The sequence below is a fragment of the Lissotriton helveticus genome, chromosome 7 (assembly GCF_964261635.1).
Source record: "Lissotriton helveticus chromosome 7, aLisHel1.1, whole genome shotgun sequence".
NCBI classification, from domain to species: Eukaryota; Metazoa; Chordata; class Amphibia; order Caudata; family Salamandridae; genus Lissotriton; species Lissotriton helveticus.
This window is the reverse complement of record NC_136068.1, coordinates 80,749,408-80,773,997: the sequence shown is the minus strand read 5'-3', so window position 1 is coordinate 80,773,997 and position 24,590 is coordinate 80,749,408.

Sequence of the window (24,590 nt, the reverse complement as noted above, 5' to 3'; positions counted from 1 at the left end):
AAATGTATTGCATCTAACAGAGCTTGAATGAGGAGACCATGCTGAATCTTGGTTCCATGAGAAGTCATAAAACCTCTTTCTTGCCAGAGCACTCCAAAGTCGTGTACGACTCCGAATGCATAACGTGAATCTGTGTAAATATTAACTTTCAGGTTCTTGGCACGTATGCAGGCTTGGGTCAGAGCGACTAGCTCTGCTGCTTGAGCGGACAGGGTGTCAATACAGTGTGTCTCTATAACTTCAGTGTCAGTAGTCACTGCATACGCGGCTACTAGTTCTCCTGTACTAGTTCTCATACATGAACCATCCACATAAAGTGTCAGGTTGGGATCTGGTAATGGAATATCTGTCAAGTCTTGTCTTGGCTTTGTCATGGTGTTAACAACTTCCACACAATCATGTGTGGCAGGATTTGAAGTAACTGACGGTAACAGTGTAGCAGGATTTAGAATGTTGCAGCGTCTGATTTCTATGTGTGGCTGGAACAGTGTCAGTTCATAACCTGTTAAACGTGCAATTGTCAAGTGCTGAGTCTGTGTTCGGTTTAAAAGAACTTCCACGGAGTGTGGAACTTGTACTGTCAGGGAGTGTCCTAATACTATGGAATCACTTTGTCTGATAGCTAGAGCTGTGGCTGCAACTGACTTGAGGCACGCAGGCAGAGCCTGGGCTACTGGATCTAATGTGCTCGAAAAATAAGCACAGGGCTTGTATTGTCCTGCTTGATCTTGTGTGAGGACAGATAATGCAGTACCATCACGTTCTGTGACAAAAAGTGTAAAAGGCTTACTGTAGTTCGGTGTAGCTAGAACAGGAGCTTGGCATAGGGCTTTCTTTAATTCATTAAAAGCAAGTGTATGTTCAGATGTCCAAGGGAGGACAGTCGATACGGCTGCCTCCTGCGTCGTTAACTGTATCAGTGTATTGGCTAGAAATGCATATTGAGGAATCCATTGTCTGCAATAAGAAGTGAGGCCAATAAAAGCTCGTACCTCCTTCTGTGTCTTGGGCTGTGGAAGACTCGCTATTAACTGGATACGGTCTGGTGTCAACTGCCTACCCCACTTGGACAGTAAGTGTCCTAAGTAGACCACTTGCTGGACACATAATTGAAGCTTCGAAGGGGACACCTTGTGCCCCATCTCGGCTAGGAAATACAGAACTGTAAGTGACGCACGCTCGCAGTCACGTTCAGAACGGGCTGTGATCAGTAGATCATCGACATACTGGAGCAGGGCAGTGTCAGTTGGCATGTGTCTAGTTGTCTCTTAAGTGCTTGACTGTAAATACTAGGACTTTCTGTGAAACCTTGAGGAGCTCGTGTAAATTTATAGCTCCTTCCATTTAAACAGAATCCGAAAAGGAACTGGCTGTCTGGATGAATGGGAACACTGAAAAATGCATTCTTGAGGTCTATGACAGTGAAAAATGTAGCTTCAGAATCAATGGCTGTCAATAGGGAAGAAATATCTGGAACAACTGGGTACTGGGGAATGATACATTTATTAAGTTCTCGAAGGTCAATCACTAATCGATAGACTGGAAGTGCATTTGGATCAGTACGTTTCATGACTGGAATGATAGGAGAATTACATACATTGGAGTCAGTTTCTACAACCACTCCTTGAGCAATGAGCTCGTCAATAATTTTGGATAAGGCTGCTACAGCCTCAGGTGGCAATCTGTACTGTCTGATTCGTGGTAACACTATACCTGGTTTCAGAGTCACACGATGAGGTGTGATGTGCATAAAACCTACATCAGTTGGACCTTGCGCCCATAAATGCTGCGGGACATTCAGTAATCTTGGGTCAAAATCACGTAATACATAGTGACCCTTAAAGTCACGCAAAAACAAACGTATTCCTTCTTGGGAGCAGCAAATAACTGCACCTAATTCTTTCAGTGTCTTAATACCTAACAAATTTTCTGGACATGACTTCGTGAGTAACAAATCAGTAGTTCGGGACAATGGACCTACTTCTAGAGTAACTGGTTTTGAAATCTCGTTAACAATTGGCTTTCCTGAAAATCCAAGGGAAACATTTCTTGAGCCTGAGAGCGGAGCCCCTGGAACCTCGTCATGACTGATAGTAGTCCTACTTGCCCCTGTATCAATCAGAAACTTTCTGTCTTTCCCTAATACTTGACTGTGAACATAGGGACCCTCTTGATCTACAGGTATCTCGATGAGAGGCAAGCCTACCTCCCTCTCTAGGCTGTTTCATGAATACTGCTGATAATCTGGATACTCGGACTGTGCATACTGGTACATCTGCTGTGTAACATGCTGTGTTGCAGCTATAGGCTGCGGTGCTGGAGCTGTCTGTTGTGCATTCTGTGGTGTCTGAGAAGTCTGTGAAACTTGTTCTTGTCTAGGCGGACGTGGTCTTTCTTTAGTCTTACCGGTAGCTATGTTGTGTTTCAGAACTGCACACTCATTTATAAAATGACCTGGCTGTTTACAATAATTGCAGGTCCCTTTAACAGGAACTGCAGGATGACTGGCTTGATTCGGACCCCTCTTCTGACTGTCTTGAGGAACAGATTGTGCAACTAATACTTTCATTTTCGTGTCTTTCATACGTTTTCTTTCGTGTTCTTGCTCTTCTCTGATTCTATTCTGGTGATACTGGAGCATCTGAAGCATTTGGGACGGAGTATTAGCTTGCCAGGTACTTTCGACTTTTAATACTCGATTTTTAACTTGTGGACTTGAATTCTCGACTAGTTTGGTAACAAAAAGATGAGGGTATGACTCGCTACTTGTCTTCAAACCACTGTTAATAATAAAACATTTTTCAAATCTAGAATAAAAATCACTAGTGTCTTCATCCTGTTTCTGTTTACATGCTGATATTGCATCCCAGTCTTCCTTTTTCGTGGCTAGTAATCTTGGCAAGACCTGTATTAACAGTTCAGGCAATTCTTTACATTTGTCCCCAAGACCGGTACCTGGTACTCGTATTTTATCTTCAGCTTCTAGAGCTGTCCAATCTATATTTTTCTCTCCCACCTCCCATTCTTTTTCCTTGAGTTTTTCATATACCCCTGCGGGCAACAGGACCTTTAGCATTTTAATTATATCTGGATATGTGTATTCTCCCATACGGAGCATGTCTTTTAATTCACGGTGGAACCCTGCTGGATCTTTATCGTGACAGGGAATTAACTTTTTCATCTCTAAGAGTTCCATCTTGGTAATCGGGGTGTAAACAAATACTCGTTGCATTTCACCACCCGCTGTCCTAACTGGGTGTACTTCTCGTAACGGATGCTGTCTATCTATGTAAAACGGTTTACTTTCTGGAGGTGAGACGTGAACAAAATGCGGATTCAGGAACGTTCTATATTTGTGGCGCTGTTCTAGAATGATACTAATTAAATCGGTACCTAGACCTTTCCATCTATACTGGAGTAACTCGTTTAGAACATCATGTAACGGACCTGGATCGGAATGCTGACCCTCATACAGTGTAATGAGGTGCTGGATCATATACATACCCACCAGTCGCTGCTCGGCTGGGGGCAGTTTCAGAAACATTTGTGCCACTATTTCGTCCGGAAAAGTGGTAGAATCAGTAGCCCATCGGACCGCTGATCGGGCTAGTTCTTGTTCATGCATGGTACTAAGTTCACTATAACCGATTCGTGATTTCAGAATGTGATCGGTAGCTTGAAATACTTGCTCTAGAGAACCCTGTTCTGGTGCTGGAAGAGAGAAAACTTTCTTGTGTTCTAGACGTGAATGTCGGTCGGAAAGTCTAGTTCTACCTACATACGCTATTCTGGAAGGATTCTCGTCGTCTACCTCTTCGGTAGGAGAGTCGTCTTCTTTCTCGCTTACTTGTGCTGCTTTGCGTTTCTCGTGTAACCTTATTATTTCCTTACGAATTTTCTTGTACATACTCTCTATACTACTGAGTGTCTTGTGTCTTCCCTCGGCTATATGATCACTCCATTTTGTCAGAACTCTCATTTCGGTCGGATCTTTAGTCGGATAATCTTGTTCCCTTATTAGACAATTAATTAGAAACTTTAATAGCATGAGCTGAGTCTCAGCTTTCCTTAGAGAAATGACTTCGTCAATACTTTCTGGGTCCTCTCCTGTACGAATAAAACGATATATTCTGTCTAGATCTTCTTTCATATTCGGTAGGGTGTCCAAATACTCGGTCACCCGTCTTACGCGCAATGAATATATAACCATATTATCATCGCCTGGGACTGGATCATAACGGCATTCGGTAAGAGCTCGCTTGATATCTGCAACGGACTGATGTTTGGGCGTACGCTGTAACGCACGTTCATGTAACTCGACTAACATTACACGTTTGTGTGGCGGCGGGGTACCAGGAGGACCTCCCCCCCGCGGCCCCTAAACTGGAATCGTCGACTGATACTCTTCGTGCTGGCAGAGTGACCGATGTAGCGGGTACTTGTACTGTAGGCTGGACCGGGGGTACCGTAACAGGTGCTGTAACAGGTGCCCCGGTGGCTGGAGGAACAGAAATTACATTGTTTACAGGAGCTGGCGGAGCAGGATTTGCATATTCTGGGACTGTGTCGTCCAAATAGGACGAGAGAAAAATATCAGCTGCGGTCGGTTTATGACGTAGCTTGGTTGGAACTAATGATGGCGGGAAATTACTGGATGCCTCCGGGGTTGCCTTTGGCAAGCCCTCGGCAAGAAGAGGGTACATACCCTTAATGAGGGCATTCCTCTGTCTGTCTGACTGTTCGGCTTTAACTCGTTCACCTATTTCGATTAATTCCCTTTCCTGGGCTCCTTCTGAGGATTCTCTACTTAATTCTGCTTTTCTGAATTCTTTTTCGGTTCTTTTATGAGATTCTTTGCGCCATAACTCGATGGCATCTTTCTGGGACTGTCTGGATTTCTTTTTCCATAATGCTTCTTCTACTCGCATGATGCACTCGGCATCCCACGTACCTGACACGGGCCATCTATATTTCTCTTCTAATTCCTTGGTGTACTCCACCCATAAATCTAGATATAATATGGCACTTATGCCATGCTTATGATACATAAAATGACCTGGACTGTCCCTAGGCGGGACAGGAACTGCTTCCTCGAGCAGACCTTTCCTAGTTTTTAACTGACGTAACTTGGAGAACAGAGGCATGATTTAGACTGGAATACTGAACACAATACAATACACGAGAAAACAAATCATTCATACCACGACATTGAAAACACATTGAAATACATTAAAATAACAGTTCGGATAGAAACATTACCTGGAATACTTGAGAACAGAACACATGAATTTCTCGAGAACGGAACTTACTAGAGTTACTAGATGCACTGCTGGAACAGTACGAAACATACCGGTCCCATAAAGAGACACGTCAGGACCCGCATCCACCTAGGTGGACACTTAGTGTTGGATTTGCGTACCCAAACCCACGGACCAGAGACAAATTAATTGACCCTGTCTAGATACTACCCCAGCAACGGTACTCACCGGGCAGCAAGAATGGAAGGCCTCGGACTGGACTGGACTGCTACGACAATGGACTACGAACTTCGGACTTCAGTTACGGGTGGGCCTCCGGATACCTCGGACCTTGGACTCTCGGCTTGGGCTCTGGTCGGGACTCGCCGCGTTCCTCCACCGCCTCGTCTGGATGCTGGACCGCAACCTCCGTCTCCTCCGTGGGCCTGAGGGATACTTGAAGCAGAAATATCTGCACGTGCACGGTATGGTTCCGTCACGGCTGCAGAGGGTCAGGGGGCTTGCGTGGCTTCTCCGGCGCGTGGGGAAAGGGCAAGTCCCTATTCGGGCGCCATTATGTGGTAAATAAATAATTAATTATCGGATCTATTTTTGACTGGATACAATATAAACAGATAGCTCAATAAATAAGAGTCAAGATTCGAGGTAGCTGGAGTTTGCAGGTTTTAATATAGCATAAAGGACAGGAACAGGACAACCTGCACAGGGAAAGGATGGCAGCTGCCGGGGGCAGGGTCTGGATGAGCATAAGGGTAACTTTTAATAACAGTGCACAATATTTATAGTTAAACAAAATACATTACATGCAATACAGTAGGCGTAGCAGTAGGCGTGGTTTGTAGCAGTCGCGAAAGATAAGGCAGAAAGTAGGTGTAACAAGAGGTGTGTACAGGGCGTATACATAGACATGTGATGTAAACGTAACAGAATATGTCATAAATGGGGCGGAAACATGGAGGGGGCTACCTGAGCAGCTGGGACCTCTAACCTAGTGGTGCGCGCAAACTGGCAATGACGTGTTACTAGAAGGAACTGGGGGCTATGACTTCTGCACTAGAAGAGGAGACGAAAGTCTGGAGTGTCAGAGCGACATGTACCTAAACCTATCTGGTATCTGATGTTTAGAGAACATGTTGATAGAATCCAAAAGTTATCAGGGTAAAGGCTAACAGACTCTAAGACTGGTGCATGCATTATTCTACATGTAGTGCGTGTTGAGGAATATTCGATGACCATTAATACAGTATTTCTCTTACATGGAGACGTAAAGGCTAGACTATGACTGAAACTATTGATGCGATTCAGTAGCTTAGGAATGCAGAGAAGGAGAGCTGGACTGATAACTAGAATCATAACATACTCTTGGCAGACTGGCAGGCAGAGCCAGGCAGAGCCGGGCACTGTGAGGCAGGAAGTAAGTGAAGGGTCAGGGATGCAGGTGGGGGCTGTATCGCTCCTCGGAGAGGATTCAGGAGACAGGAGCTGAATCTGAGTCCGGGCCCCCTTGAGGGACTTTATTCTGAATTAACGTGCACACTGAAAAACGTGGCAACGTAGGTTTACATAGGCCTGATACTCGTAGCTTTCACGAAGACTGGAAACTGGCATACTAGAGATGGACACAACTATAATTGCGTCTTTAATCGATCAGAGGGAATACATATGCATATCGATCATGCACATATAACATAAGATGGGGAACACGTAGGGACACAGAACATGGCAAAATTTACTTTTCCACACTGGGACGACTCCTGGTGGTCCACGGCGCTGGGCACCGCACCGACACCCACGGACCACGCTCGCAACCTGGGATTCATCCTGGACTCCTCCCTCACGATGACCAAACAAGTCAACACCATCTCATCGTCATGCTTCAACACCCTGCGCATGCTCCGAAAGATCTCCTGGTGGATCCCCACCGAAACCAGAAAGACAGTCACCCAGGCCCTCGTCACCAGCCGACTGGACTACGGGAACGCCCTGTACGCAGGAACCACAGCCAAACTTCATAAACGACTTCAGCACATACAAAACGCCTCCGCACGACTCATCCTAGATATCCCTCGCCGCAGCCACATAACACCCCACCTGAGAAACCTGCACTGGCTCCCTGTCAGCAAGAGGATCACGTTCAGGCTCCTCACCCACGCACACAAAGCGCTCAACGACATGGGCCCAGAATACCTCAACAACCGCCTCGCGTTCTACACTCTCACCCGCCAGCTCCGCTCCGCCAGCCTCGCCCTCGTCATTGTCCCACGGATCCGCAGAACCACAACCGGAAGAAGATCGTTCTCCTACCTGGCCGCCAAGACATGGAACTCCCTCCCCGCACACCTACGACTGACCCAGGACCACCTCACCTTCAGGAAGACCTGGCCATTCGAGCAGTAACAGCATCCCCCTCACTTCAGCGCCTTGAGACCCTCACGGGTTAGTAGCGCGCTCTATAAATTTATTGATTGATTGATTGATTATGACAGGGCAGGAAGAGATGATTTTAAGGATGTAGTCAAATACCTTTACAAGAGGCTTTGTTGTGCCGCTGGGGTCGTAGGTCAGCGGGCACTACATTAGAAGTTGTCTTTGCCAAATGCTTAGTGTCAGCATGGTTGTGGATGTAAGCAAGTGACATTGAGATGTCATTTGTGGGTGAATCATGAGTGGCTGAAGTATCGTTTGGAAACTGAAGTACATGTCTATTTTTACACCACCCTCTTACGTCATACCTTTCTTAATGTTACTTCTGACAGATGTTCTACCGCCTTAACACGATCCATGTAGACAACCTCCTGTTTCCCCTCTTGAGGACCAATAGGGCCTTTGGTGCGCATACATTAATGTATTTGCTGAAATATTTCTTGCGACAGCAACATAAATGGCCACAAGATGGCACCAGATTGCAATCAATGGCCGGAAAGTGGTACTGCTAGGGGAGGAGGAGCGCCCAAATGGCAAAACAAAATTTCGCCTGAGTAGCCAAGAATTCCTGCCTGACGCTTGTTTGGGATCCTAAAAGCTCCTAAACACGCACACTATGCTTGATGGACCTATACGATTCGGTGATCTCCTGCCTTGAATAAAGTAGAGAAGATTTATAGGTGTGGGCGTCATTCAGGAGATACCATGGAGAGTTGGGTCCATTCTTGGACTTGCCACAGTGGACACCTGAGCTACATAGAGGAGTCAGGAAAAAAGCAGAACCAATCGCTTGCTCCAAGAGGGTCTCTGGTCAGCACCAGCGTTGGTTTAGCGACAATGGCAGGAGAGCAGCAGGTGGGTGAGCCTCTAGGCCCTTGCGTCACTTCCAGTTAGATGCGTGGGTCAGGCAGGGCGCTTATTGACCGGAAGTGAAGGAATTACCAGAATATGATGCTACATTCCTACACTAGGCCTCAAATAGGACCCGGAAAGAGTTAGAGCACCTGAATGGTAAAATGCTGTTTTACCTGGACCCCCGCAATTTCTTTGATCGGAACTGCAAACAGGTGAGAGGTACTGACAGCTACAGTGCACGTCACGTATCTCCCTGAGATAACGTCATTTCCTCCAGGAGTGTTTCTGCGTTCATGGAAGAAACACTTTTATGCTAAATAAGAACCACGACAATTCTTTGCTACCCACAAACTCCAAAGCCCTTCAATTCTAAGTGGGTTGATCTGATCCAACCAGGAGGAGTCCCCTTGGACTCCAGCCAATGAACAACTAAAGCAGGGCTGTCAATCACTATCCAAGTTCTGGCACTGTCTTGGAAGTTTATTGGAGCACGTCCATGCTTAAGTTTGGCTGTACAACGTCAGTGGCAGCAGTAGCCAATCAGCACACAGGGCGCCAAATTGGTGCTGCCTGATGGGGTCTATAGAAGAAATGACCTCTTGTTTTAACTTGTTTTTTTTTTAACTCATTTGGAGCAATTGTTTTGCATTAACCAGTACTTTGAGATTTCGAAACTTTTCATCAACCTCCATTCTCCAAACTCAGCCTGAAGACAAAAATACGGATCGATCTTTTTACAGCCACAGAACTCGGGAGCTTGGAGGGCGCCAAGAGCTGTGATTGATGTTCACGTTTTCTTGTTTTGCTTATTGATCTGGCTCTCCTCATTTTATTTTCACGGGGACGTGATTTTAATGAACTTTTCATTTTAATCAGTATTCCTCAATGTAATTTATTTTAAGTGTATTAAGTTGGACTGACATTGAAGTTGTTACTTAATCATTGATGTCATGTCAAGTTTCAAGTTTATTGATAGTTCGATATATATTTCACCATCAAAACATACAACAATGACAATAAAAGGACTAAAACAATAAAGCAGAAAAAATACACAAATAAAAATTGATGTATTAACATTCCATTAATACACATTTAACCAGCTGCCTCCAAAAACTCTATCTGGGGAGTTAGCTGGCGACTTTCGTCTCCTTGTCCAGGTTATTTATAAGAACTTTGATACCACCACTGTCATTGACGTATCGATTTTGCAAATTTTGTAAGTTTGTCACCTGACTACTAGGCTAAGCGATCGACACAGGGGAACTCACCGCCTACTTCTAGGTTTAGCGTATAGGGGACAGAAGAATAGCAGATGCTCATCAGTTTCTATGGCAGTTTTAGAATAAAAACAAAGGTGTGACCCCTAATACCCCCCCCCCCCCAATGCAGCAGTAAAAACAGCTACTGGGAGTATCCCTTACCTTAATTGCAAGAAGAACGATCAGGCATTGGAAGGGCGCATAATGTCTATGGGGCTGATTACGAGTTTGGCGCAGTTGCGCTGGCTCTCCACCGGCACAGCTGCACCAAACCCACACAAGGACCGCCCGCCATATTTCGAGTTGAACTCGTGTACCGCGAACGGTCCTTTGCCTTTCCCATGGTGGTGCCTGAAAAACAGGCACCGATATGGGAATGGCCCAAAAAGTTCCAGCACGGCATGGACAGTGTCGTCCATGCCGTGCTGGAACTTTGCGGATATACAGACAGGGGGCATATGTTGTGCCTCCCTAAATGTATCCCCATGGCAAAGGGGCCATGAGGGCCCCTAAAGATAGACTATGTACGGGAACGACACGCCACGCCATACTGAAACTACAGTTACTACTTCCCGTGCATCCACATCGTGACGCAAACGCTGCTTGATACTGCAAGCCTTCGTCTTGGATTACACTCCATCTTATTACTCCTGTCCTGAGGAAGGTCTCAATGTGGGAGCGAAACGCGTTGGCTGATACTGTGATTTGATTGATTGTATAAGCAAAATGACTGTTCCAATAAAGAAGTGACTTTTCCACATAAACTTTGGCTTACTGGACTTTGTAAATTGTGCACCCCAATCGCATTTTAACTATCTTCTGATCTGGAGCCCAGTTACGTCATTCAAGAGCTGGCGTAGGGGTTGTTTGCCCGACATTTCGAAATAATTTTTGAAATTGGTGTGCGGTGCGGCACCTAGGGCCCGCTGATGTTCTCAGTGTTCAAGCACTTGTTACGCTGCCTGTTGTATTTCCATGGTTCCTGCTAACTGCAGGCTTCCAATAGACCAGTTTTTTTTACTAGTTTTGCGTCGCCAGGGTGGATAGAACATGGTTCTTCCCAGAATCTCTCCAGACCCCGGTCAGACCATGCTTTTCTCATAGAGCACAACCACTTAATTAACCACCAAATCCATTCTTAAAATATCTGCTATTCTGTCTCTAAAGTGGGCTAGTTCGCTGGTACTCCAGATGCAAATTCAGTATAACAAGGGTCGTAGCCCAGCCAACACTGAAAATTATGTATCCCTAGGTTCAGACGCAGCGGGGCAAGAGGTGTTCCCTTGTCTAAGTCAGTGAGGACTATAAGGTAGTTATTTTCCGCCACGCTCAAAGAGTCTACGTTAGCATAGCCCCAGAGTTCAGCACAACCCCCCTGGCTTGAGCCTTGTAAATCTCTACTGCTGGCAGAATAGGGGTCCAGTTAGCCTTCTTTGCAAATTTGCAAATTGCCCACATTCTTTGCTTCACCACAGCGGTACTTTTTAAAATCTGTGGTTCCCAGGAGGACCCAGTCTCTGCTAAGTTAAGGCCTAGATAGTTGAACTCACACACTCTTTCTAGGGGTTGTATGTGATTACAACGCGGGCTTTTACCCCGCATACCATTACAACGCCGGGATTACAACGAAAGTCGTTACAACGACTTTCGCTGGAGGGATCTGGATAGTGGAATAGTTTAATTTTCTATTCCAACTCCAGCCCACGTTGACAGTAGGGAAGGTGTTGGATAGAAAATTAAACTATTCCCTATCTAACAGCACCCTCCAGCGAAAGTTGTTGTAACGACTTTCGTTGTAATCCCTGCGTTGTAATGGCAGTGCGGGGTAATCCCCGCGTTGTCATGGCTGTTCTCCCTTTCTAGGGGTTCCCAGTTAATTTGAACCCCTTCCGTGCTCCCTCCCTGGTGCTGCAAACGACCGTTGGCCGTCACAGCCCCGCCCACCCTTTAGAACACCCGCACCGCGCCCGAATTGCCGCCGCGGTTAAAGTGTTAATAATCCCCCTAACCTTACCTATGCTAGTGTAGGTCATACTTTTTTTTTAGAAGTGTTAATTTCAAGACCATACTCCTTCCAAAACTGGTTGAATCGGTCAACCAAGCTATGCAGGCCCCTCCTAGTTTTGGACAGCAAAAGTGTGTCATCCGCAAAGAGGAGCGCACACATATTTTTTCTCCTGCCAGGGCGGGGGGATCATTTTAACAGTTCTGCAGATAGCTGACATTGTTGTTTATGTATAGGAGTAAAAGAGTTGGAGCAAGAACGCACCCTTGTCGCACACCTTGGTTCACTGGGATAGGCACAGTCTGTCTAGCAAAGTTCCCTTCTTGGAGTAGGATGATTTATACTGAGCACATTTTGGGAAACCCCCATCTCTCTGAGCTCACCCAACAATTTCTCCCTGGCACTTAGTCAACTGCGGCACGTAGATCGATAAACGCCACAAAACGCTAATGGATTTCATATCCGGGATAACAGGAGTCACAGCTGTGATCCCTTACTTGCCATTTCTTACCCCTGGCACTGCCTTTGCGACTCCTAAGGCCCCATTAGGATGGCGGGCGGATTGCCCCCGGCCCGGCGGGGGCAATCCGCCCGCCATCCGTGCACAAATGACTGGCCGCCATATTACAATGGCTGGGATGTCCGCGGCGGACATAAAGACCGTCCGCTGCATTTCTGCCCCGGTCAACTTGCGACCGGGGCGGAAAAGGCTGCAATATGGTGGCGGTGTCTTTCAGACACCCCCAGCCATATTACAATGTGCTTTTAGAAATGCCTTTCCGTGGCGGCAATGCCACCACGGAAAGGCATGCAGAGTCTGCTAGGGGGGCCCGTTGCAGATTCCCCAAGGACTCCGGGGGGCGGGTGCACATGGGGGGTACCTATGGTACCCCCGGCAGTTCCATGCACAACATGGCAGGCACCGCGCGGTGCCTGCCATGTTGTGCATGGAAGTGCACAACATGCCTCCCTCACATTGTGGCGGGCGGTGCTGAGTGCACCGCCCGCCACAATGTTAGGGATGCAGGATGCGCCCTCCGCTGTGGCGGGCGCATCCTAATGGCGGGCACGGGACCCCCGCCCTTATGGCAGGCGGTCCCTCTGTACTACTGGATGCCCGCCATCCTAATGTGCCCCCTAGTGTCAGATTTGGCGAAATCAGTGGCAAGAACCCTTGGGCAACCTCACCTTAATGGATACTGGGGCTCCACCCTCGATGTTTACTGCCCATTTGTTGTATTAACACCAATAATGAATGATAGTCTATTATTCACTATTTTCACTGACCCCAGCACACCCCCCACGCTGCACGGCCTGCCAGCTGACCCGGTGACCCTCGCTGCTGCTCGCTCCCTCTCTCCCCGCTGCTGTTTTTTGTGCCTCGCTAGTTCGTAGTGCTGCCCTCATTCTGTGCCTCGTAATTGCTTCCTCCTTATTGTTTTCCTTTTAATTCTTCTGAGCCCGTTAGTATTTCCCCTGGTGTGCCCCCCCGCTTCCCGCTGCTGCTCCCTCGCGGCCCCGCCCCGTTTCCTTTCTGTTACCCGATTGGCCGCCCCGCTCCCGCCTCCCAGCTGCTCCTCCCTCCCACTTCGCCTCATATGGAGCCCGCGCTCACGCGCAGCGGGCGCGCCGATTGTGTGCCAAAGGCGCGCCAAAGGCAAGCCTGTCTGCGCCCGTCCGCGCCTGGACCGCGCCCAGCGCCAGGACCAGGACCCCTGGTCCTCAACGATGCCAGCGCACCCGACGAACATACGACACCGCCACCCTCCACGCAATCAACGCCGACCGAAATGCCGCCTGCCACCAAGCCACCCCAAGGCGCACCCACGGACCCTTCACCTGCCAAGCCTGCCGATTCACCTGCCTCCGAACCAACACCGCACCCGCCAAGCCGAGGACCAGCAACAACCACCTCAAGTGCATCCTGCTCAACACCCGCTCCATCCACAGGCACGCCGTGGAACTCTGGAACCTCCTCGACACAACCTCACCAGACGTCGCCTTCCTCACGGAAACCTGGATGAACGCCTCCTCAGCCCCCGACATCGCCATAGCCATCCCGGACGGCTAGAAGATCACCCGGAGGGACCGCATCAACCAAACCGGAGGAGGCATCACCATCGTCCACAGAAACACCATCCGCATCACGACCAACTCCGATGACACCCTCACCGCCGCCGAACACCTTCACTTCCAGATCCACACCGACCCCAAGACCACCCTCAGAGGCACTCTCATCTACAGACCCCCGGGACCACGCACACAATTCAGCGAAGCCATCGCAGACTTTGTCAGCCCGCACGCCCTCTCCTCCTCTGACTACATCCTCCTAGGGGACCTCAACTTCCACCTGGAGAACAACAAGGACTGCAACACCGCCGCCCTGCTGGACAACCTCGCCAACCTCGGACTCAAGCAACTGGTGAACACCCCCACCCACTACGCCGGCCACACGCTTGACCCCATCTTCTCCTCCAGCAAGCACATCTCCTTCAGCCACTCCACCGGACTACACTGGACAGACCACAGCTGCGTCCACTTCAACTTCAGGAGAACCACGACCCACCACCACCCACAACAGGCTCCCCGCAGAAGCTGGACCAGAGATCACCGCCGACCAGCTCTCCACCGCCCTCAGCCAGAACCCACCCACCAACACCACGGACCCCGACGAAGCAGCCCGCAACCTCACACAGTGGCTCACCGACTGCGCCGACGAACTCGCACCACTGAAGAACCCTCCCAGCAGACCCGGCAGCAGGAAAGCCTCGTGGTTTACCACCGACCTCAAAAACTCCAAGAAAACCTGCCGCACCCTCGAGAAAGCCTGGCGCCACGACCAGACAACAGAACACATGACCACCCTCAAGAACGCCGCCCGCAAACACCACCAGCTGATCCGCACCACCAAGAAGACAGCATTCACAGAAAGACTGGACAACAACACCCACAACAGCAAGGAGCTCTTCAGTATCGTCAAAGAGCTCTCGAATCCCAGTGCCTGCAACACCGACATCACTCCCTCGCAAGACCTCTGCGACTCTCTCGCCTCGTTCTTCCACCGCAAGATCGCCGACATTCACAACTGCTTCGGCGCACAAACCACGCACCCAACCGCCGAACCAACGCCCCCAACCGCCACCCTCTGCACATGGACCCCTGTCAGCACCGAAGACACCACCCACATGATGAACACCATCCACTCCGGCTCCCCCACCGACCCCTGCCCACACCACATCTTCAACAAAGCCGACTCCATCATCGCACCCCAACTCCGGAACATCATCAACAGCTCCTTCGCATCCGCCACCTTCCCGGAGAGCTGGAAACATGCCGAGCTGAGCGCCCTCCTCAAGAAACCCCCCGCGGACCCCACGGACCTGAAGAACCTCCGCCCCATCTCGCTCCTCCCCTTTCCAGCCAAAGTCCTCGAAAAGACCGTCAACAGGCAACTCTCCGCCTTCCTCGAGACCAACGGATCCCTCGACCCCTCACAGTCCGGCTTCCGAGCAAACCACAGCACCGAGACCACCCTCATCGCAGCCACCAACGACATCAGGTCCCTGCTCGACAACGGGGAAACGGCTGCCCTCATCCTCCTGGACCTCCCAGCAGCCTTCGACACCGTCTGCCACCGCACCCTGATACAGCGCCTCAGCAACACCGGAATCCAAGGAGCGGCCCTGGAGTGGATCATCTCGTTCCTCGCCGGAAGAACCCAGAGAGTCCGCCTCCCCCCGTTCCGTTCCGCGGCCACCAAAGTCATCTGCGGCGTTTCGCAAGGATCCTCACTCAGCCCCACCCTCTTCAACGTCTACATGAGCACTCTCGCAGCCATTGCACGCCAGCCCAACCTCAACATCATCTCCTACGCCGACGACACCCAGCTGATCCTCTCCCTCACCAACGACCCCACCACCGCCAAAGCCAACCTCCAGGAAAGTATGAAAGATGTCGCAGAATGGTTGAAGATCAGCTGTCTGAAACTGAACTCAGACAAGACGGAAGTCCTCATCCTCGGACCATCTCCCTCCACGTGGGGCGACTCCTGGTGGCCCCCTGCCCTGGGCAGCACGCCCAAACCAACGGACCATGCACGCAACCTGGGCTTCATCCTGGACTCCTCCCTCACGATGACCAAGCAAGTGAACGCAGTCTCATCATCCTGCTTCAACACCCTGCGCATGCTCCGAAAGATCTTCCGATGGATCCCCACAGAAACCAGGAAGATGGTCACCCAGGCCCTCGTCACCAGCCGCCTGGACTATGGGAACACCCTCTACGCTGGAACCACAGCCAAACTCCAGAAAAGACTCCAGCGCATTCAGAACGCCTCAGCATGACTCATCCTGGACATCCCTCGCCGCAGCCACATCTCTGCCCACCTGAAAGACTTGCACTGGCTCCCCGTTAACAAGAGGATCACGTTCAGACTCCTCACCCACGCACACAAAGCTCTCCACGACATGGGCCCGAAGTACCTCAACAGCCGCCTCACTTTCTACACACCCACCCGCCAGCTCCGATCCGCCAGCCTCGCCCTCGCCTCCGTCCCACGAATTCGGAAATCCACCGTCGGAGGAAGATCCTTCTCCTACCTGGCAGCCAAGACATGGAACTCCCTCCCCACTCACCTACGGCTGACCCTGGATCACCTCTCCTTCAGGAAAGAACTCAAGACCTGGCTGTCCGAGCAGTAGTGACCCCCCCCCCCCCAGCGCCATGAGACCCTCACGGGTGAGTAGCGCGCTATACAAATTCCTGTGATTGATTGATTGATTGACTATTTGTAATAAAAAATTAAGCCCCAGATGCTGGAACTAGACCTACACTTATGGCTGAGGTAAGTACAATAACATGCATTTAAATGTATGTTGTGTGCGTGCACGCAGGTAATAGTGTGTTAGTGTGCTTGTGTGAATGTGAGCTTTAGCATTTGTGAGCGTGCAGATCGGTATGTGTAAGCATGACTGAGTGTGAGTGAAAGCGAGTGAATGAGTGAGATTATAAGTCAGTGAGTGAGAATGTGTACGTGAAAATGAGCGAGTGGGAGAAAGATTGAGTCAGAGTGAGTGAGAATGATGGGTAAGAATAAGTGTGAGTGAGTGACAGAGTGTGGGGGAGTGTAACTTCAAATGAGCTTAAGTGAGAATGAGCAAGAGTGACAATGAGTGAGGATAACTGAGCAAAAATGAGTGAGTCAGAGTGAGTGTGAATATATTTGACTGAGTGAGAAGGAGTGAGTGCAAGAGTGAATCCAAGCCCAAAAGGAATAAAAAGTGCACTACGTAACACCCCCGTGGCACGGAGTTAATCAAGCCCATAAGGAGTAAATACAAAAAAAGGTGATTGAAGGTAGGAAAAAGGAATTTAGGAAGATGGCTGGCTCACTCAAAGAGTCTAAAAAATTTGGAGAAATTATTAACCGCCCTTTGTTTGCTGAAGAGGTGAGGCAGATGAACTCAATGATCCTAGGAGAAACATGGGAAGCCCACCTTGCAGGTATTTTTAATCCCCTACTTAAGGGGCCAGAGGATGAAACAGTGGAAATAGCCATTGACCTAACTCTAACCACCAAACTATGGGGCCTATTATGATTGCGGTGAATCCGCATCCTCGGGGCCGGCGGAAGCCACCGCTGGCCCCGAGGATGCGGATTCACCGCTGCGGTGATTCACAAGACCCCCGCCAGATTAGGATGGCAGGGGGGTCGTGAAGTCCGTACGCAGCTTTTCCGACGCGGTCCCGCGGCGGAAAAGCTCTAATATGGTGGTGGTGTCTCTCAGACACCGTCCACCATATTAGGAAATGCTTAAAAACATGCTTTTCCGTAGCGGATTTTCCGCCGTGGAAAAGCATGTGGAACTTCACTGCGGGGGCCCGTTGCGGGCCCCCTAGGTGAAGGGTGGGCTGGGGGTGCACATGGGGGTACCTATGGTACCCCCCTGCATTTGTATGCAGAGATTGGCAGGCACCACGCGGTGCCTGCCGCTTTCTGCATACAAATGCAAAGTATGCATTTTTAACATTGCGGCGGGTGCAGCTTGAAGCTGCACCCGCCGCAATGTTAAGGATTGAGGATGTGACCGCCACCCTGGCGGTCACATCCTAATCTTCACGGGGGGAACGCCGCTGCCCATGCGGACATTCCCCCCTACTCTATGGTGGCGGACGGACTAAGGTCCGTCCGCCATCATAATCGGCCCCTAAGTCTATCAATTACAGTGAAAGAGGTGGAGGTTGTTCTATCACAGGGCATATGTCTAAAAGCCCCTAGCTCCAATGGTGTGCCCCGTGACTTCTTTAAAAAATAATCTTAAGCTGTGGGCACCTTTGCTTACCAATGTCTTCAAAGCAGCCATTACTGGCCCATTGCCCTCATCATGTATGGAAGCAACAGTGGTCCCAGTCTTCAAAAAAGGCGCAAGAAGTGACCCGGCATGCTATAGGTTCTAGTTAGAGTCATCCTTGTACACTTGGAAGATTGGGCATCAGAAAATGGGGTTATATCCAATAGTCAATATGGCTATAGGATAGGGCGGGGTACAACTGATCAATGTCTTAATTTATCTGTAATCATTAATAAGAACGTAAGGCCCATGGAGAGCTCTATCCATCTGGCCTTCATGGACCTATCTAGCTCTTTTGACACAGGTAATCGGGATAAATTAAGGGCTATGTTGGAAGGTATGGGTGTGTAAAAAGCGTTAGCAACCCTACTCCGCAGGCTTCACTCCGGTACCACATTCTCAATAAGATATGGCAGTAGAGGAGGAAAAACACACCCAAATATTTCTATGGAGGGAGCCAGGAAAAGATCTATCCTAGCCCCCTTTTTGTTTTTAATTTATACAAATGGGTTGGAGGCTTTCTTATTAAGTAAAGGAACTTGATTTTCTCAAAATTGCCAATAAACCTGTACCGCTTTCATCTTATGTAGATGACATGGTTTTATTAGCAAGGACAGCTATGAGTTTGCAGAAATCTCTTGCTGCTTTTACCGATTTTATGACCTCGCTTGATTTAAAAGTTCATTTTATCAAATCATATACTATGGTATGTGGACCTAAAACCACTAAAACCAAAACGTTTATTGTGCAGGAAAATAAGATAGAAAAGGTCAGTAATTTATCATTCTTGGGCAATCTATTTAGTAATCAGTTGAGATGGGAGCCACTTTTAACTTTAAGAGTGCAGCAGATAAGCAGGGCTACGGATGCACTATTTTGTTTTGCTTGTAAAGTGGCATATAAGCCTGTGAAGGAACTAATTACCCTTTACCGAGCCAAATGTCTCTCTATTGCCGCATATGGAGCTGGGGTTTGGGGCTAAGCTAAAAGCCAACAGCTTGTAGTAATCGGAAATACATTTATGAAAAGATTACTGATGCTCCCAAAAAGTGCTCCTACCATATTTTGCCACTCAGAACTTGGCATAGAATTTATAGAAGACCGCATAGGTAGTGCCCCTTTGCTCCTATGGGCCAAGATATGGTCTTCAGAGGATTTAACGTTTTCACATCATGTTATCATCAAAGACTGCCTAAAAACAGACAATGGGGCAGATGTATCAAGATTCAATTTTGCGATTCCTAAATAGCGATTTTTAAGGAATCGCTATTTAGAAATCGCAAAATGGAATGTATTAAAAAAACACAATTTTTTTGCGATTCCTTACACTTCCTTATTTGCGAATTCGCATTTTGCCAATTCGCAAAAAAGGAATATTTTCCCATGCATTCCTATGGGCCAGGAGGCCCATAGGAATGATTTTGAACTAATTCTCAAATTGCGAATTCGCAATTTGCTAATCGCAATTTCAGAATTATTTCAAGGGTGCAGGGGTGTCTGAAAGACACCCTGCTGCACCCCTGAAATGTACATGTGTGTGCATATGGCGGGGAACACCAGAGACTTACCTGGGAGGTCGCCATCGGGCGGAGCCGTGAGGGGAACGGCGGTAGCAGGCAGCAGGCGGACGCGACCAGGGACTACACTTCCCAGCGGTCCCTGAGCCAGGCAGCGCGCTCGTGACGCGCCGAGAGCGCCCGGAGGCGCCAGTTAAAGGCTGACCCCCCGGGAGCCAGCGGGGGAACACCAGAGACTTACCTGGGAGGTCGCCATCGGGCGGAGCCGTGAGGGGAACGGCGGTAGCAGGCAGCAGGCGGACGCGACCAGGGACTACACTTCCCAGCGGTCCCTGAGCCAGGCAGCGCGCTCGTGACGCGCCGAGAGCGCCCGGAGGCGCCAGTTAAAGGCTGACCCCCCGGGAGCCAGCGGGGGAACACCAGAGACTTACCTGGGAGGTCGCCATCGGGCGGAGCCGTGAGGGGAACGGCGGTAGCAGGCAGCAGGCGGACGCGACCAGGGACTACACTTCCCAGCGGTCCCTGAGCCAGGCAGCGCGCTCGTGACGCGCCGAGAGCACCCGGAGGCGCCAGTTAAAGGCTGACCCCCCGGGAGCCAGCGGGGGAACACCAGAGACTTACCTGGGAGGTCGCCATCGGGCGGAGCCGTGAGGGGAACGGCGGTAGCAGGCAGCAGGCGGACGCGACCAGGGACTACACTTCCCAGCGGTCCCTGAGCCAGGCAGCGCGCTCGTGACGCGCCGAGAGCGCCCGGAGGCGCCAGTTAAAGGCTGACCCCCCGGGAGCTAGCGGGGGAACACCAGAGACTTACCTGGGAGGTCGCCGAGAGCACAAGGAGGACGGGACGGGCCACTATTCTTGGCCATATCATATGAGAAGGTACAGCCACTTTATTATCCTTTCAATCCCTACCGTTTTAACATTCTACATTGGTCCCCGGGATCCTGTCTTCCACCTACTATGTCCATCTGGGAAGAGCTGAACGCACTGTGTGGCACAAACTATATCCCGGATGTTTCTACCCCCCCCCCATAGTGACCAGAGTCACTGATCAAACAATTAGCACTCCCCAGGCTTCCGCCAACATTACCCTCTCTCTTTCCAATAACTGCAGCCCCTCTTTACCTGGCCCCAACCCAGCCTCATCAACGTTGGATAAACCTGAGACCCGACCAAATGACTTTGTATCCCCCCTACAATTGACTCTTTTGCCCCAAATCGAGCGCCTACTATACACTGCTCTATCTCCATTGATAGCAAAAATCAATGATTTGGGGGACAAGCTGTCCAGGATCGAAAAATCTGTAACAAGGTCAAAGCCAACACCTGGAAATGCTGTTATATCTACATGTTCGATCCCCGCTAACATTCAGGAAAGGTCTATCAACAATGCTCCCAGGATACCTCAAACCTGTGACTCCCCTGTTATACCATCCATTCTAACTGGTCGTAGTGTTACTCTGAATCCTGAACATGCCCCACATAGAGTTCCTATTATCTCAGTAGAAAGAGGTCATCGTATTGATCTACCCCCTGAAGCCGCCCCATATGTCACCGTTCTTTCCGGGGTCCCTGCACTCAGCCCAGGCACACGTGAATCACATCAGGACCTATTGAATAAAGCCATTTATTGGCTCAATAACAATAGACCATTACCATCCGCGCTAGATGGTGGGATACTGAGTGTCAGAAGGGTGGGGTGGCTCGGTCATCTGCCCAAAAATGTTTCGGGGGACTTGATTTTAATCAAATTCAAACGTAGGAACATTACCCCCTTTTTGTGATCTACCCAGCCCAAACTTGGAGATGGCTCCATCTGTATTTGGGACCTGCATGACTTTTACCCTGGTTCCCGAGTACCAAATCACTATAACACTGGATGAAAAGGGGGATTCTGTGTATCTTGGGTTACTGATTTGTTTTGAATCGTTGATTTGTTAAACTATTTTAGTTGGGTTAAATGTATTCCCTTTTAATTATGCAATGTTATGTTGAGTTATTTTTGCATTTATGTATTTGTTTTTGTTGCTTTTATGGTTTTACTCTCAAAAGCCGAATAAAGCTTATCTTGATCTTGATCTTGAATTACCCTTTACAGAGCCAAATGTCTCTCTATTGCCGCATATGGAGCTGGGGTTTGGGGCTAAGCTAAAAGCCAACAGCTTGTAGTAATCGGAAATACATTTATGAAAAGATTACTGATGCTCCCAAAAAGTGCTCCTACCATATTTTGCCACTCAGAACTTGGCATAGAATTTATAGAAGACCGCATAGGTAGTGCCCCTTTGCTCCTATGGGCCAAGATATGGTCTTCAGAGGATTTAACGTTTTCACATCATGTTATCATCAAAGACTGCCTAAAAACAGACAATGGGGCAGATGTATCAAGATTCAATTTTGCGATTCCTAAATAGCGATTTTTAAGGAATCGCTATTTAGAAATCGCAAAATGGAATGTATTAAAAAAACACAATTTTTTTGCGATTCCTTACACTTCCTTATTTGCGAATTCGCATTTTGCCAATTCGCAAAAAAGGAATATTTTCCCATGCATTCCTATGGGCCAGGAGGCCCATAGGAATGATTTTGAACTAATTCTCAAATTGCGAATTCGCAATTTGCTAATCGCAATTTCAGAATTATTTCAAGGGTGCAGGGGTGACTGAAAGACACCCTGCTGCACCCCTGAAATGTACATGTGTGTGCATATGGCGCACATACATGCCCCATGGGCATGTGTGTGCGTCACATGCCACCTTTAAAAATGCAAAATTGTCCATATTTTGAGGACTTCGCAAATTACCATCAACTACAAGTTGGTGGTAATTTGTGATTCCTTAACAAAAATTCGCAAAAAAAATGCGTCATACATAGCATTTAAGGAATAGCAAAATTTGCGATTCCTTAAATGCTATGGCAAATTAAGGAATCGCAAATCTTTGCGATTCCTTAATTTGCGAATTTTTGATACATTCTAAAACATGCAAAACAACCATTTGCGAGTCGCAAAGGCCGAAAGCCTTTGCGAGTCGCAAAACGATTGATACATCTGCCCCAATGTTTTAAAGATTCCAGAGTTTCAATATTTAAGGAGGAAATACCATGAGATTAGTTTTTCATACTTTTTTGAAAACCCTGAAGGAATTCCCCTGAATGTCATAGGTGTTATCAAGTAGGCGTACTGTTCTAGGGGCAATAGGCTTATTAGTTACCAACATGACGATATGGGAGACCCCGTTTGCGTCCTGCCCCAGAAATTTTTTCTCTATCCTTCTCTGCTAAGTCTAGGTTCCGTTTATGCACAGTGCACTTTCTGCTGGAATTTCCTCAACAAGGAGGGTAGTCAAACAAGCTTATGCCCTGCCCATGTGATAATACCTCCCTTCAAAGCACTATGCACTTTATATTATTTTGCATATTTTATAAATCGGAGAACTGGATTTCTTCTCCCATGACTAAGGAATACTCGCCCTTGCTCGTATATTGATGGTTTTAACTTTTCACAGTCTTTGGATACATCTGAAATATGTATTGCAGCACATAATTATATAAGAGTCTCCATTAAGGTCAGAAAGCATTAGGAGTAAAATCTGTCTAGAGACAATTAGGGGCACAGTCAGTTGTCTAGATTGTCCTTCTGCTAAAGCTTAATTTGATATAGTTGTAGCTCACAAAGTGTCTAACTTTTATTGTCAATCTTGTATGTATTGTATTTTAATCTTTTTAATTTGTATTTTTTTTAATGGTACTCTGAATCGAAACTAAGTTATTCTTGACTTGAATCCAAGTGATTGTGAGTGAGAAAGCATGTGTGTATGTGTGTCAAAGTCAGGGTGAGGGAGTGTGAATGTCTAAGAATGAGTGATGCAAGAGGTGTTCTCTTCCCTAAGCCAGTAGGACTATAAGGAAGTTACTTTCCGCGGCAGACAAATAATCTGCGCTAGCATATCCTCATAAAGTAAAGTACAGCCCTCCTGGTTCGAGCCTTGTAAATCTCTACTCCTGGCAGACTAGGGCTCCAGATAGTCTTCCTCGCAAATTTGCAAATTGTGACTGACTGAGTGAGAATGAGGTAGAGCAAGAGTGAATCCAAGTGAGTGTGAATGAGAAAGTGTGAGTGGGTGTGTTTGTGTCAAAGTCAGGGTGAGTGAGTGTGAATGTCTGAGAATCAGTGAGAGTAACAGTGATTGCAAGGAAGTAAGTGAGAATGAATGAGTGAGTGAGTGCAAGTGAGTGAGTGAGACTGAATGAGTGAAAGTATTTGTGAATGTGAGAGAATGAGGGCGAGTGAGTGAATGTAATTATACATGAGCAATAATTTGGTGGTTTGTTTGTGAGTCTGCCATGGCCCTGGCATTCTCCAGATAGTCCTCGGCAACCATGACAAACTGCTGGTCCTGACATACTAGAGATAATGTTTGACATTAGGTTCAGCCCTGGTATATGGATGGCACTAATGGCCAATCTATGTTGTATGTAGCTTTTGGCCTAAGTTGCCATCCAGGTGATATGTGGGCACTCAATCAAAAATGCTGGAACCTTAACATCTGAGGTCATTTTTAATATTTGGGGCATCTGTAGCACATTTTGACAGAAATGGGTTCAACTCATACTGAGCACCAGGCTTCATTGGGGCTTGGCATAGCATGAAAGGACTTAAATATTTGACAAGTGCCTTTTCCAAACCTACGGCTTTTTACCAAATTTGTGTGAAAATTGTACTTTAACGTGCATTGTTTAATCATTGAAATATGCTCATAGGCAGAGTCCCCCCAGCCCTCCATAAAAGAAACTGGCCTTGCTCGCTTGCTAAATTCAGGCCTTGCATTATGCCACACCACTTTCAAAGATCACCCGCTGCAACTTCAAGAACAAAAGGCAAACAGCAAGCACTGTGAACTTACTGCAGACTCAACTGGGAC